This window comes from Pseudophryne corroboree, chromosome 4, assembly GCF_028390025.1.
Source record: "Pseudophryne corroboree isolate aPseCor3 chromosome 4, aPseCor3.hap2, whole genome shotgun sequence".
In the NCBI taxonomy this organism is placed as follows: domain Eukaryota; kingdom Metazoa; phylum Chordata; class Amphibia; order Anura; family Myobatrachidae; genus Pseudophryne; species Pseudophryne corroboree.
This window is the reverse complement of record NC_086447.1, coordinates 24375762-24388261: the sequence shown is the minus strand read 5'-3', so window position 1 is coordinate 24388261 and position 12500 is coordinate 24375762. Positions and strand designations below refer to the sequence as shown.

Sequence of the window (12500 nt, the reverse complement as noted above, 5' to 3'; positions counted from 1 at the left end):
ATTCCATTGTTTGTTCTGATTTGACAATTCATTTTGGACAATGAGCGGCCCTTTTGAGCTAGTGAAGATAATCGTGCTACATGAGAGTATGCACAGACAATTATTTTTCTTTTTTTGCATTAAAGCACAATTTTTAATAAAGGAGAGGTTAATGATATAATAATTAGCACTGAAAGTCATCTGACACGATTTGAAAGTAAAATGTTGTGCATTGAAAGTAACCAAAGCTCTTTTTACTTTGTGTGGACATCATTTTCTTTCAAGTGAATTTGATATTTTGCCTAATGTACAAAACTTTCTTACAAATTTGACATACAAAATGCATTTGTAATTAATAAATGCTACTTAGTATGGCTGCAGAGATTCCTGGGCTCAGTCTCAAGTAGAGGAGGAGAATGACGGATAGAGAAAGAGAGAACAGGCAGGCATCCTAAAGATTTTGATGTGCCAGTACCTGACTCACCCTGAGCAACACTGGTTTCAAGCTTTTAGTAAATTTTCTGAAAAATAAAAGAACCATGCGGTCGTAGTCGGCAGGATTTGAACCTGTGCGGGTAGACCCCAATGGATTTCTAGTCCATCGCCTTAACCACTCTGCCACGACTACCTCTCATGCACTGTGATGTTTTCACAAAAGTTTCTCTATGGGTTGAGCTACTTCATTTCAGGCTGTGAGGATGAATGAAGTAATATTGTATCAGAGATGATTTCCATGGGAAGTTAATCCTGACCACAGTGACCTGCATTAATGATTTTTAAAATATAACTTGGAGAATGCTTTATACTTGGTATAGTTTTGGGTTTGTAAAATGTCAGTACTGACATCTAAGTTTATCAAAAGCATCATCCTACGAGCCGGAATTGAACCAGCGACCTAAGGATTTCTGTACCAAACTCCTCTACAGTCTTCCGCTCTACTAGCTGAGCTATCGAAGGATTCCATAATTGTACGACTGTGATATTACGTGCTATTAAAATGATTGAGTGTTAATTTTAAACATTATCAACTTTCCAAGCAAAATGAAAAATGATTTGACTACACACAAGAGATTCAACTACTTATTCCTGTGTTGCTTTATCACACAAATTGTCATGTTTAATTATTTGGAAAATATCACTAATAGTTTGACTTATATTTGTGCATATACTATCAACTGGCTACAGAGCTAGTTTGGAAAGCACTTTCAATAGATTTTTTAGTGTAGCCAAACTTACATCAAGATTAGAGATGCTTGAGCCTATCAAACCTTCTACACTCTTTTAAATTTTGCTTGTTTTGTAAACTAATCAAGTGTTACAGGAATGATGGGGATATTCCATTGTTTGTTCTGATTTGACCATTCATTTTGGACAATGAGCGGCCCTTTTGAGCTAGTGAAGATAATCGTGCTACATGAGAGTATGCACAGACAATTATTTTTCTTTTTTTGCATTAAAGCACAATTTTTAATAAAGGAGAGGTTAATGATATAATAATTAGCACTGAAAGTCATCTGACACGATTTGAAAGTAAAATGTTGTGCATTGAAAGTAACCAAAGCTCTTTTTACTTTGAGTGGACATCATTTTCTTTCAAATGAATTTGATATTTTGCCTAATGTACAAAACTTTCTTACAAATTTGACATTCAAAATGCATATTAATTAATAAATGCTACTTAGTATGGCTGCTGAGATTCCTGGGCTCAGTCTCAAGTAGAGGAGGAGAATGACGGATAGAGAAAGAGAGAACAGGCAGGCATCCTAAAGATTTTGATGTGCCAGTTCCTGACTCACCCTGAGAAACACTGGTTTCAAGCTTTTAGTAAATTTTCTGAAAAATAAAACAACCATGTGGTCGTAGTTGGCAGGATTTGAACCTGCACGGGGAGACCCCAATGGATTTCTAGTCCATCGCCTTAACCACTCGGCCACGACTACCTCTCATGCAATGTGATGTTTTCACAAAAGTTTCTCTATGGGTTGAGCTGCTTCATTTCAGGCTGTGAGGATGACTGAAGTAATATTGTATCAGAGATGATTTCCATGGGAAGTTAATCCTGACCACAGTGACCTGCGTTAATGATTTTTAAAATATAACTTGGAGAATGCTTTATACTTGGTATAGTTTTGGGTTTGTAAAATGTCAGTACTGACATCTAAGTTTATCAAAAGCTTCATCCTTCGAGACGAAATTGAACCAGCGACCTAAGGATTTCTGTACTAATCTCCTCTACAGTCCTCCACTCTACCAGCTGAGCTATCGAAGGATTCCATGATTGTTCCTCTGTGATAATACGTGCTATTAAAATGATTGAGTGTTAATTTTAAACATTATCAACTTTCCAAGCAAAATGAAAAATGATTTGACTACACAAAAGAGATTCAACTACTTATTCCTGTGTTGCTTTATCACACAAATTGTCATGTTTAATCATTTGGAAAATATCACTAATAGTTTGACTTATATTTGTGCAATTACTATCAACTGGCTACAGAGCTAGTTTGGAAAGCACTTTCAATAGATTTTTTAGTGTAGCCAAACTTACATCAAGATTAGAGATGCTTGAGCCTATCAAACCTTCTACACTCTTTTACATTTTGCTTGTTTTGTAAACTAATCAAGTGTTACAGGAATGATGGGGATATTCCATTGTTTGTTCTGATTTGACAATTCATTTTGGACAATGAGCGGCCCGTTTGAGCTTGTGAAGATAATCGTGCTACATGAGAGTATGCACAGACAATTATTTTTCTTTTTTGGCATTAAAGCACAATTTTTAATAAAGGAGAGGTTAATGATATAATAATTAGCACTGAAAGTCATCTGACACGATTTGAAATTAAAATGTTGTGCATTGAAAGTAACCAAAGCTCTTTTTACTTTGAGTGGACATCATTTTCTTTCAAATGAATTTGATATTTTGCCTAATGTACAAAACTTTCTTACAAATTCGACATTCAAAATGCATTTGTAATTAATAAATGCTACTTAGTATGGCTGCTGAGATTCCTGGGCTCAGTCTCAAGTAGAGGAGGAGAATGACGGATAGAGAAAGAGAGAACAGGCAGGCATCCTAAAGATTTTGATGTGCCAGTTCCTGACTCACCCTGAGCAACACTGGTTTCAAGCTTTTAGTAAATTTTCTGATAAATAAAACAATCATGTGGTCGTAGTCGGCAGGATTTGAACCTGCGCAGGGAGACCACAATGGATTTCTAGTCCATCGCCTTAACCACACGGTCAGGACTACCTCTCATGAAATGTTATGTTTTCACAAAAGTTTCTCTATGGGTTGAGCTACTTCATTTCAGGCTGTGAGGATGAATGAAGTAATATTGTATCAGAGAAGATTTCCATGGGAAGTTAATCCTGACCACAGTGACCTGCGTTAATGATTTTTAAAATATAACTTGGAGAATGCTTTATACTTGGTATAGTTTTGGGTTTGTAAAATGTCAGTACTGACATCTAAGTTTATCAAAAGCTTCATCCTTCGAGCCGGAATTGAACCAGCGACCTAAAGACTTCTGTACCAATCTCCTCTACAGTCCTCCGCTCTACCAACTGAGCTATCGAAGGATTCCATGATCATTCACCTGTGATATTACGTGCTATTAAAATGATTGAGTGTTATTTTTAAACATTATCAACTTTCCAAGCAAAATGAAAAATTATTTGACTACACAAAAGAGATTCAACTACTTATTCCTGTGTTGCTTTATCACACAAATTGTCATGTTTAATCATTTGGAAAATATCACTAATAGTTTGACTTATATTTGTGCATATACTATCAACTGTCTACAGAGCTAGTTTGGAAAGCACTTTCAATAGATTTTTTAGTGTAGCCAAACTTACATCAAGATTAGAGATGCTTGAGCCTATCAAACCTTCTACACTCTTTTGAATTTTGCTTGTTTTGTAAACTAATCAAGTGTTCCAGGAATGATTGGGATATTCCATTGTTTGTTCTGATTTGACAATTCATTTTGGACAATGAGCGGCCCTTTTGAGCTAGTGAAGATAATTATGCTACATGAGAGTATGCACAGACATTTATTTTTCTTTTTATGCATTAAAGCACAATTTTTAATAAAGGAGAGGTTAATGATATAATAATTAGCACTGAAAGTCATCTGACACGATTTGAAAGAATAATGTTGTGCATTGAAAGTAACCAAAGCTCTTTTTACTTTGAGTGGACATCATTTTCTTTCAAATGAATTTGATATTTTGCCTAATGTACAAAACTTTCTTACAAATTTGACATTCAAAATGCATTTGTAATTAATAAATGCTACTTAGTATGGCTGCTGAGATTCCTGGGCTCAGTCTCAAGGAGAGGAGGAGAATGACAAATAGAGAAAGAGAGAACAGGCAGGCATCCTAAAGATTTTGATGTGCCAGTACCTGACTCACCCTGAGCAACACTGGTTTCAAGCTTTTAGTAAATTTTCTGAAAAATAAAACAACCATGTGGTCGTAGTCAGCAGGATTTAAACCTGCGCGGGGAGACCCCAATGGATTTCTAGTCCATCGCCTTAACCACTCGGCCAGGACTACCTCTCATACAATGTTATGTTTTCACAAAAGTTTCTCTATGGGTTGAGCTACTTCATTTCAGGCTGTGAGGATGAATGAAGTAATATTGTATCAGAGATGATTTCCATGGGAAGTTAATCCTGACCACAGTGACCTGCATTAATGATTTTTAAAATATAACTTGGAGAATGCTTTATACTTGGTATAGTTTTGGGTTTGTAAAATGTCAGTACTTAAATCTAAGTTTATCAAAAGCGTCATCCTAAGAGCCGGAATCGAACCAGCAACCTAAGGATTTTTGTACCAATCTCCTCTACAGTCCTCCGCTCTACCAGCTGAGCTATCGAAGGATTCCATGAGCATACCTCTGTGATATTACGTGCTATTAAAATGATTGAGTGTTAATTTTAAACATTATCAACTTTCCAAGCAAAATGAAAAATGATTTGACTACACACAAGAGATTCAACTACTTATTCCTGTGTTGCTTTATCACACAAATTGTCATGTTTAATCATTTGGAAAATATCACTAATAGTTTAACTTATATTTGTGCATATACTATCAACTGGCAACAGAGCTAGTTTGGAAAGCACTTTCAATAGATTTTTTAGTGTAGCCAAACTTACATCAAGATTAGAGATGCTTGAGCCTATCAAACCTTCTACACTCTTTTAAATTTTGCTTGTTTTGTAAACTAATCAAGTGTTCCAGGAATGATGGGGATATTCCATTGTTTGTTCTGATTTGACCATTCATTTTGGACAATGAGCGGACCTTTTGAGCTAGTGAAGATAATCGTGCTACATGAGAGTATGCACAGACAATTATTTTTCTTTTTTTGCATTAAAGCACAATTTTTAATAAAGGAGAGGTTAATGATATAATAATTAGCACTGAAAGTCATCTGACACGATTTGAAAGTAAAATGTTGTGCATTGAAAGTAACCAAAGCTCTTTTTACTTTGAGTGGACATCTTTTTCTTTCAAATGAATTTGATATTTTGCTAAATGTACAAAACTTTCTTACAAATTTGACATTCAAAATGCATTTGTAATTAATAAATGCTACTTAGTATGGCTGCTGAGATTCCTGGGCTCAGTCTCAAGGAGAGGAGGAGAATGACGGATAGAGAAAGAGAGAACAGGCAGGCATCCAAAAGATTTGGATGTGCCAGTTCCTGACTTACCCTGAATATCACTGGTTTCAAGCTTTTAGCAAATTTTCTGAAAAATAAAACAGCCATGTGGTCGTAGTCGGCAGGATTTGAACCTGCATGGGGAGACCCCAATGGATTTCTAGTTCATCCCCTTATCCACTCAGCCACGACTACCTCTCAAGCAATGTGTTGTTTTCCCAAAAGTTTCTCTATGGGTTGAGCTACTTCATTTCAGGCTGTGAGGATGACTGAAGTAATATTGTATCAGAGATGATTTCCATGGGAAGTTAATCCTGACCACAGTGACCTGCGTTAATGATTTTTAAAATATATCTTGGAGAATGCTTTATACTTGGTATAGTTTTGGGTTTGTAAAATGTCAGTACTGACATCTAAGTTTATCAAAAGCTTCATCTTTTGAGCCGGAATAAAACCAGCGACCTAAGGATTTCTGTACCAATCTCCTCTACAGTCCCTCGCTCTACCAGTTGAGATATTGAATGATTCCATGATCGTACAACTGTGATATTACGTGCTATTAAAATGATTGAGTGTTAATTTTAAACATTATCAACTTTCCAAGCAAAATGAAAAATGATTTGACTACACAAAAGAGATTCAACTACTTATTCCTGTATTGCGTTATCACACAAATTGTCATGTTTAATCATTTGGAAAATATCACTAATAGTTTGACTTATATTTGTGCAATTACCATCAACTGGCTACAGAGCTAGTTTGGAAAGCACTTTCAATAGATTTTTTAGTGTAGCCAAACTTACATCAAGATTAGAGATGCTTGAGCCTATCAAACCTTCTACACTCTTTTGAATTTTGCTTGTTTTGTAAACTAATCAAGTGTTCCAGGAATGATGGGGATATTCCATTGTTTGTTCTGATTTGACAATCCATTTTGGACAATGAGCGGCCCTTTTGAGCTAGTGAAGATAATTGTGCTACATGAGAGTATGCACAAACAATTATTTTTCTTTTTTTGCATTAAAGCACAATTTTTAATAAAGGAGAGGTTAATGATATAATAATTAGCACTGAAAGTCATCTGACACGATTTGAAAGTAAAATGTTGTGCATTGAAAGTAACCAAAGCTCTTTTTACTTTGAGTGGACATCCTTTTCTTTCAAATGAATTTGATATTTTGCTAAATGTACAAAACTTTCTTACAAATTTGACATTCAAAATGCATTTGTAATTAATAAATGCTACTTAATATAGCTGCTGAGATTCCTGGGCTCAGTCTCAAGGAGAGGAGGAGAATGACGGATAGAGAAAGAGAGAACAGGCAGGCATCCAAAAGATTTGGATGTGCCAGTTCCTGACTTACCCTGAATATCACTGGTTTCAAGCTTTTAGCAAATTTTCTGAAAAATAAAACAGCCATGTGGTCGTAGTCGGCAGGATTTGAACCTGTGCGGGGAGACCCCAATGGATTTTTAGTCCATCGCCTTAACCACTCGGCCACGACTACCTCTCATTAGATGTGATGTTTTCACAAAAGTTTCTCTATGGGTTGAGCTACTTCATTTCAGGCTGTGAGGATGACTGAAGTAATATTGTATCAGAGATGATTTCCATGGGAAGTTAATCCTGACCACAGTGGCCTGCGTTAATGATTTTTAAAATATAACTTGGAGAATGCTTTATACTTGGTATAGTTTTGGGTTTGTTAAATGTCAGTACTGACATCTAAGTTTATCAAAAGCATCATCCTTCGAGCCGGAATTGAACCAGCGACCTAAGGATTTCTGTACCAATCTCCTCTACAGTCCTCCGCTCTACCAGTTGAGCTATCGAAGGGCTCCATGATCTTACACCTGTGATATTACGTGCTATTAAAATGATTGAGTGTTAATTTTAAACATTATCAACTTTCCAAGCTAAATAAAAAATTATTTGACTACACAAAAGAGATTCAACTACTTATTCCTGTGTTGCTTTATCACACAAATTGTCATGTTTAATCATTTGGAAAATATCACTTTCAATAGATTTTTTAGTGTAGCCAAACTTACATCAAGATTAGAGATGCTTGAGCCTATCAAACCTTCTACACTCTTTTAAATTTTGCTTGTTTTGTAAACTAATCAAGTGTTCCAGGAATGATGGGGATATTCCATTGTTTGTTCTGATTTGACAATTAAATTTGGACAATGAGCGGCCCTTTTGAGCTAGTGAAGATAATTGTGCTACATGAGAGTATGCACAGACAATTATTTTTCTTTTTTTGCATTAAAGCACAATTTTTAATAAAGGAGAGGTTAATGATATAATAATTAGCACTGAAAGTCATCTGACACGATTTGAAAGTAAAATGTTGTGCATTGAAAGTAAACAAAGCTCTTTTTACTTTGAGTGGACATCATTTTCTTTCAAATGAATTTGATATTTTGCTAAATGTACAAAACTTTCTTACAAATTTGACATTCAAAATGCATTTGTAATTAATAAATGCTACTTAGTATGGCTGCTGAGATTCCTGGGCTCAGTCTCAAGGAGAGGAGGAGAATGACTGATAGAGAAAGAGAGAACAGGCAGGCATCCTAAAGATTTTGATGTGCCAGTTCCTGACTCACCCTGAGCAACACTGGTTTCAAGCTTTTAGTAAATTTTCTGAAAAATAAAACAACCATGTGGTCGTAGTCAGCAGGATTTGAACCTGTGCGGGGAGACCCCAATGGATTTTTAGTCCATCGCCTTAACCACTCGGCCACGACTACCTCTCATTAGATGTGATGTTTTCACAAAAGTTTCTCTATGGGTTGAGCTACTTCATTTCAGGCTGTGAGGATGACTGAAGTAATATTGTATCAGAGATGATTTCCATGGGAAGTTAATCCTGACCACAGTGGCCTGCGTTAATGATTTTTAAAATATAACTTGGAGAATGCTTTATACTTGGTATAGTTTTGGGTTTGTTAAATGTCAGTACTGACATCTAAGTTTATCAAAAGCATCATCCTTCGAGCCGGAATTGAACCAGCGACCTAAGGATTTCTTTACCAATCTCCTCTACAGTCTTCCGCTCTACCAGCTGAGCTATCGAAGGATTCCATGATCGTACAACTGTGATATTACATGCTATTAAAATGATTGAGTGTTAATTTTAAACATTATCAACTTTCCAAGCAAAATGAAAAATTATTTGACTACACAAAAGAGATTCAACTACTTATTCCTGTGTTTGTTTATCACACAAATTGTCATGTTTAATCATTTGGAAAATATCACTAATAGTTTGACTTATATTTGTGCAATTACTATCAACTGGCTACAGAGCTAGTTTGGAAAGCACTTTCAATAGATTTTTTTAGTGTAGCCAAACTTACATCAAGATTAGAGATGCTTGAGCCTATCAAACCTTCTACACTCTTTTAAATTTTGCTTGTTTTGTAAACTAATCAAGTGTTCCAGGAATGATAGGGATATTCCATTGTTTGTTCTGATTTGACAATTCATTTTGGACAATGAGCGGCCCTTTTGAGCTAGTGAAGATAATTGTGCTACATGAGAGTATGCACAGACAATTATTTTTCTGTTTTTGCATTAAAGCACAATTTTTAATAAAGGAGAGGTTAATGATATAATAATTAGCACTGAAAGTCATCTGACACGATTTGAAAGTAAAATGTTGTGCTTTGAAAGTAACCAAAGCTCTTTTTACTTTGAGTGGACATCATTTCTTTCAAATGAATTTGATATTTTGCTAAATGTACAAAACTTTCTTACAAATTTGACATTCAAAATGCATTTGTAATTAATAAATGCTACTTAATATAGCTGCTGAGATTCCTGGGCTCAGTCTCAAGGAGAGGAGGAGAATGATGGATAGAGAAAGAGAGAACAGGCAGGCATCCAAAAGATTTTGATGTGCCAGTTCCTGACTCACCCTGAATATCACTGGTTTCAAGCTTTTAGCAAATTTTCTGAAAAATATTTCAACCATGTGGTTGTAGTCGGCAGGATTTGAACCTGCGCGGGGAGACCCCAATAGATTTCTAGTCCATCGCCTTAACCACTCGGCCACGACTACCTCTCATTCAATGTGATGTTTTCACAAAAGTTTCTCTAAAGGGTTGAGCTACTTCATTTCAGGCTGTGAGGATGACTGAAGTAATATTGTATCAGAGATGATTTCCATGGGAAGTTAATCCTGACCACAGTGGCCTGCGTTAATGATTTTTAAAATATAACTTGGAGAATGCTTTATACTTGGTATAGTTTTGGGTTTCTAAAATGTCAGTACTGACATCTAAGTTTATCAAAAGCGTCATCCTTCAAGCCAGAATTGAACCAGCGACCTAAGGATTTCTTTACCAATCTCCTCTACAGTCCTCCGCTCTACCAGTTGAGCTATCAAAGAATTCCATGATCATACACCTGTGATATTACGTGCTATTAAAATGATTGAGTGTTAATTTTAAACATTATCAACTTTCCAAGCAAAATGAAAAATGATTTGACTACACAAAAGAGATTCAACTACTTATTCCTGTGTTGCTTTATCACACAAATTGTCATGTTTAATTATTTGGAAAATATCACTTTCAATAGATTTTTTAGTGTAGCCAAACTTACATCAAGATTAGAGATGCTTGAGCCTATCAAACCTTCTACACTCTTTTAAATTTTGCTTGTTTTTTAAACTAATCAAGTGTTCCAGGAATGATGGGGATATTCCATTGTTTGTTCTGATTTGACAATTCATTTTGGACAATGAGCGGCCCTTTTGAGCTAGTGAAGATAATTGTGCTACATGAGAGTATGCACAGACAATTATTTTTCTTTTTTTGCATTAAAGCACAATTTTTAATAAAGGAGAGGTTAATGATATAATAATTAGCACTGAAAGTCATCTGACACGATTTGAAAGTAAAATGTTGTGCTTTGAAAGTAACCAAAGCTCTTTTTACTTTGAGTGGACATCATTTTCTTTCAAATGAATTTGATATTTTGCTAAATGTACAAAACTTTCTTACAAATTTGACATTCAAAATGCATTTGTAATTAATAAATGCTACTTAATATAGCTGCTGAGATTCCTGGGCTCAGTCTCAAGGAGAGGAGGAGAATGACGGATAGAGAAAGCGAGAACAGGCAGGCATCCAAAAGATTTTGATGTGCCAGTTCGTGACTCACCCTGAATATCACTGGTTTCAAGCTTTTAGCAAATTTTCTGAAAAAGAAAACAACCATGTGGTTGTAGTTGGCAGGATTTGAACCTGCGCGGGGAGACCCCAATAGATTTACTAGTCCATCTCCTTAACCACTCGGCCACGACTACCTCTCATGCTATGTGATGTTTTCACAAAAGTTTCTCTATGGGTTGAGCTACTTCATTTCAGGCTGTGAGGATGACTGAAGTAATATTGTATCAGAGATGATTTCCATGGGAAGTTAATCCTGACCACAGTGGCCTGCGTTAATGATTTTTAAAATATAACTTGGAGAATGCTTTATACTTGGTATAGTTTTGTGTTTGTAAAATGTCAGTACTGACATCTAAGTTTATCAAAAGCGTCATCCTTCGAGCCAGAATTGAACCAGCGACCTAAGGACTTCTTTACCAATCTCCTCTATAGTCTTCCGCTCTACCAGCTGAGCTATCGAAGGATTCCATGATTGTACAACTGTGATATTACGTGCTATTAAAATGATTGAGTGTTAATTTTAAACATTATCAACTTTCCAAGCAAAATGAAAAATTATTTGACTACACAAAAGAGATTCAACTACTTATTCCTGTGTTGCTTTATCACACAAATTGTCATGTTTAATCATTTGGAAAATATCACTTTCAATAGATTTTTTAGTGTAGCCAAACTTACATCAAGATTAGAGATGCTTGAGCCTATCAAACCTTCTACACTCTTTTAAATTTTGCTTGTTTTGTAAACTAATCAAGTGTTCCAGGAATGATGGGGATATTCCATTGTTTGTTCTGATTTGACAATTCATTTTGGACAATGAGCGGCCCTTTTGAGCTAGTGAAGATAATTGTGCTATATGAGAGTATGCACAGACAATTATTTTTCTTTTTTTGCATTAAAGCACAATTTTTAATAAAGGAGAGGTTAATGATATAATAATTAGCACTGAAAGTCATCTGACACGATTTGAAAGTAAAATGTTGTGCATTGAAAGTAACCAAAGCTCTTTTTACTTTGAGTGGACATCATTTTCTTTCAAATGAATTTGATATTTTGCTAAATGTACAAAACTTTCTTACAAATTTGACATTCAAAATGCATTTGTAATTAATAAATGCTACTTAATATAGCTGCTGAGATTCCTGGGCTCAGTCTCAAGGAGAGGAGGAGAATGATGGATAGAGAAAGAGAGAACAGGCAGGCATCCAAAAGATTTTGATGTGCCAGTTCCTGACTCACCCTGAATATCACTGGTTTCAAGCTTTTAGCAAATTTTCTGAAAAATATTTCAACCATGTGGTTGTAGTCGGCAGGATTTGAACCTGCGCGGGGAGACCCCAATAGATTTCTAGTCCATCGCCTTAACCACTCGGCCACGACTACCTATCATTCAATGTGATGTTTTCACAAAAGTTTCTCTATGGGTTGAGCTACTTCATTTCAGGCTGTGAGGATGACTGAAGTAATATTGTATCAGAGATGATTTCCATGGGAAGTTAATCCTGACCACAGTGGCCTGCGTTAATGATTTTTAAAATATAACTTGGAGAATGCTTTATACTTGGTATAGTTTTGGGTTTGTAAAATGTCAGTACTGACATCTAAGTTTATCGAAAGCGTCATCCTTCAAGCCAGAATTGAACCAGCGAC

At 35.6% G+C, this 12500-nt stretch overlaps 13 non-coding genes across 13 annotated transcripts in view; all 13 read right to left on the bottom strand.

Annotated features, from left to right (window-relative positions):
- Nucleotides 1–525: 525 nt before the first annotated feature.
- On the bottom strand, nt 526–607 carry TRNAS-AGA (transfer RNA serine (anticodon AGA)). Its single transcript has one exon. It is a non-coding gene; the product is annotated as a tRNA-Ser (tRNA).
- Nucleotides 608–1837: 1230 nt separating this feature from the next.
- Nucleotides 1838–1919, bottom strand: TRNAS-AGA (transfer RNA serine (anticodon AGA)). The gene has a single exon. It is a non-coding gene; the product is annotated as a tRNA-Ser (tRNA).
- Nucleotides 1920–3471: 1552 nt separating this feature from the next.
- Nucleotides 3472–3561, bottom strand: TRNAY-GUA (transfer RNA tyrosine (anticodon GUA)). The gene is given in 2 exon segments: nt 3472–3507; nt 3525–3561. It is a non-coding gene; the product is annotated as a tRNA-Tyr (tRNA).
- Nucleotides 3562–4463: 902 nt separating this feature from the next.
- TRNAS-AGA (transfer RNA serine (anticodon AGA)) lies at nt 4464–4545 on the bottom strand. Its single transcript has one exon. It is a non-coding gene; the product is annotated as a tRNA-Ser (tRNA).
- A 239-nt stretch (nt 4546–4784) lies between these two features.
- On the bottom strand, nt 4785–4874 carry TRNAY-GUA (transfer RNA tyrosine (anticodon GUA)). The gene is given in 2 exon segments: nt 4785–4820; nt 4838–4874. It is a non-coding gene; the product is annotated as a tRNA-Tyr (tRNA).
- Nucleotides 4875–7089: 2215 nt separating this feature from the next.
- Nucleotides 7090–7171, bottom strand: TRNAF-AAA (transfer RNA phenylalanine (anticodon AAA)). The gene has a single exon. It is a non-coding gene; the product is annotated as a tRNA-Phe (tRNA).
- Nucleotides 7172–7410: 239 nt separating this feature from the next.
- On the bottom strand, nt 7411–7500 carry TRNAY-GUA (transfer RNA tyrosine (anticodon GUA)). The gene is given in 2 exon segments: nt 7411–7446; nt 7464–7500. It is a non-coding gene; the product is annotated as a tRNA-Tyr (tRNA).
- An 838-nt stretch (nt 7501–8338) lies between these two features.
- On the bottom strand, nt 8339–8420 carry TRNAF-AAA (transfer RNA phenylalanine (anticodon AAA)). The gene has a single exon. It is a non-coding gene; the product is annotated as a tRNA-Phe (tRNA).
- A 239-nt stretch (nt 8421–8659) lies between these two features.
- On the bottom strand, nt 8660–8749 carry TRNAY-GUA (transfer RNA tyrosine (anticodon GUA)). Its single transcript is given in 2 exon segments — nt 8660–8695; nt 8713–8749. It is a non-coding gene; the product is annotated as a tRNA-Tyr (tRNA).
- A 902-nt stretch (nt 8750–9651) lies between these two features.
- On the bottom strand, nt 9652–9733 carry TRNAS-AGA (transfer RNA serine (anticodon AGA)). The gene has a single exon. It is a non-coding gene; the product is annotated as a tRNA-Ser (tRNA).
- A 1168-nt stretch (nt 9734–10901) lies between these two features.
- Nucleotides 10902–10984, bottom strand: TRNAT-AGU (transfer RNA threonine (anticodon AGU)). Its single transcript has one exon. It is a non-coding gene; the product is annotated as a tRNA-Thr (tRNA).
- Nucleotides 10985–12151: 1167 nt separating this feature from the next.
- Nucleotides 12152–12233, bottom strand: TRNAS-AGA (transfer RNA serine (anticodon AGA)). The gene has a single exon. It is a non-coding gene; the product is annotated as a tRNA-Ser (tRNA).
- A 239-nt stretch (nt 12234–12472) lies between these two features.
- Nucleotides 12473–12500, bottom strand: part of TRNAY-GUA (transfer RNA tyrosine (anticodon GUA)) — a 90-nt gene continuing 62 nt past the window's right edge. The window contains exon 2 of the tRNA in view: nt 12473–12500. This exon is cut by the window's right edge and continues 8 nt beyond it. This is a non-coding gene — a tRNA (tRNA-Tyr).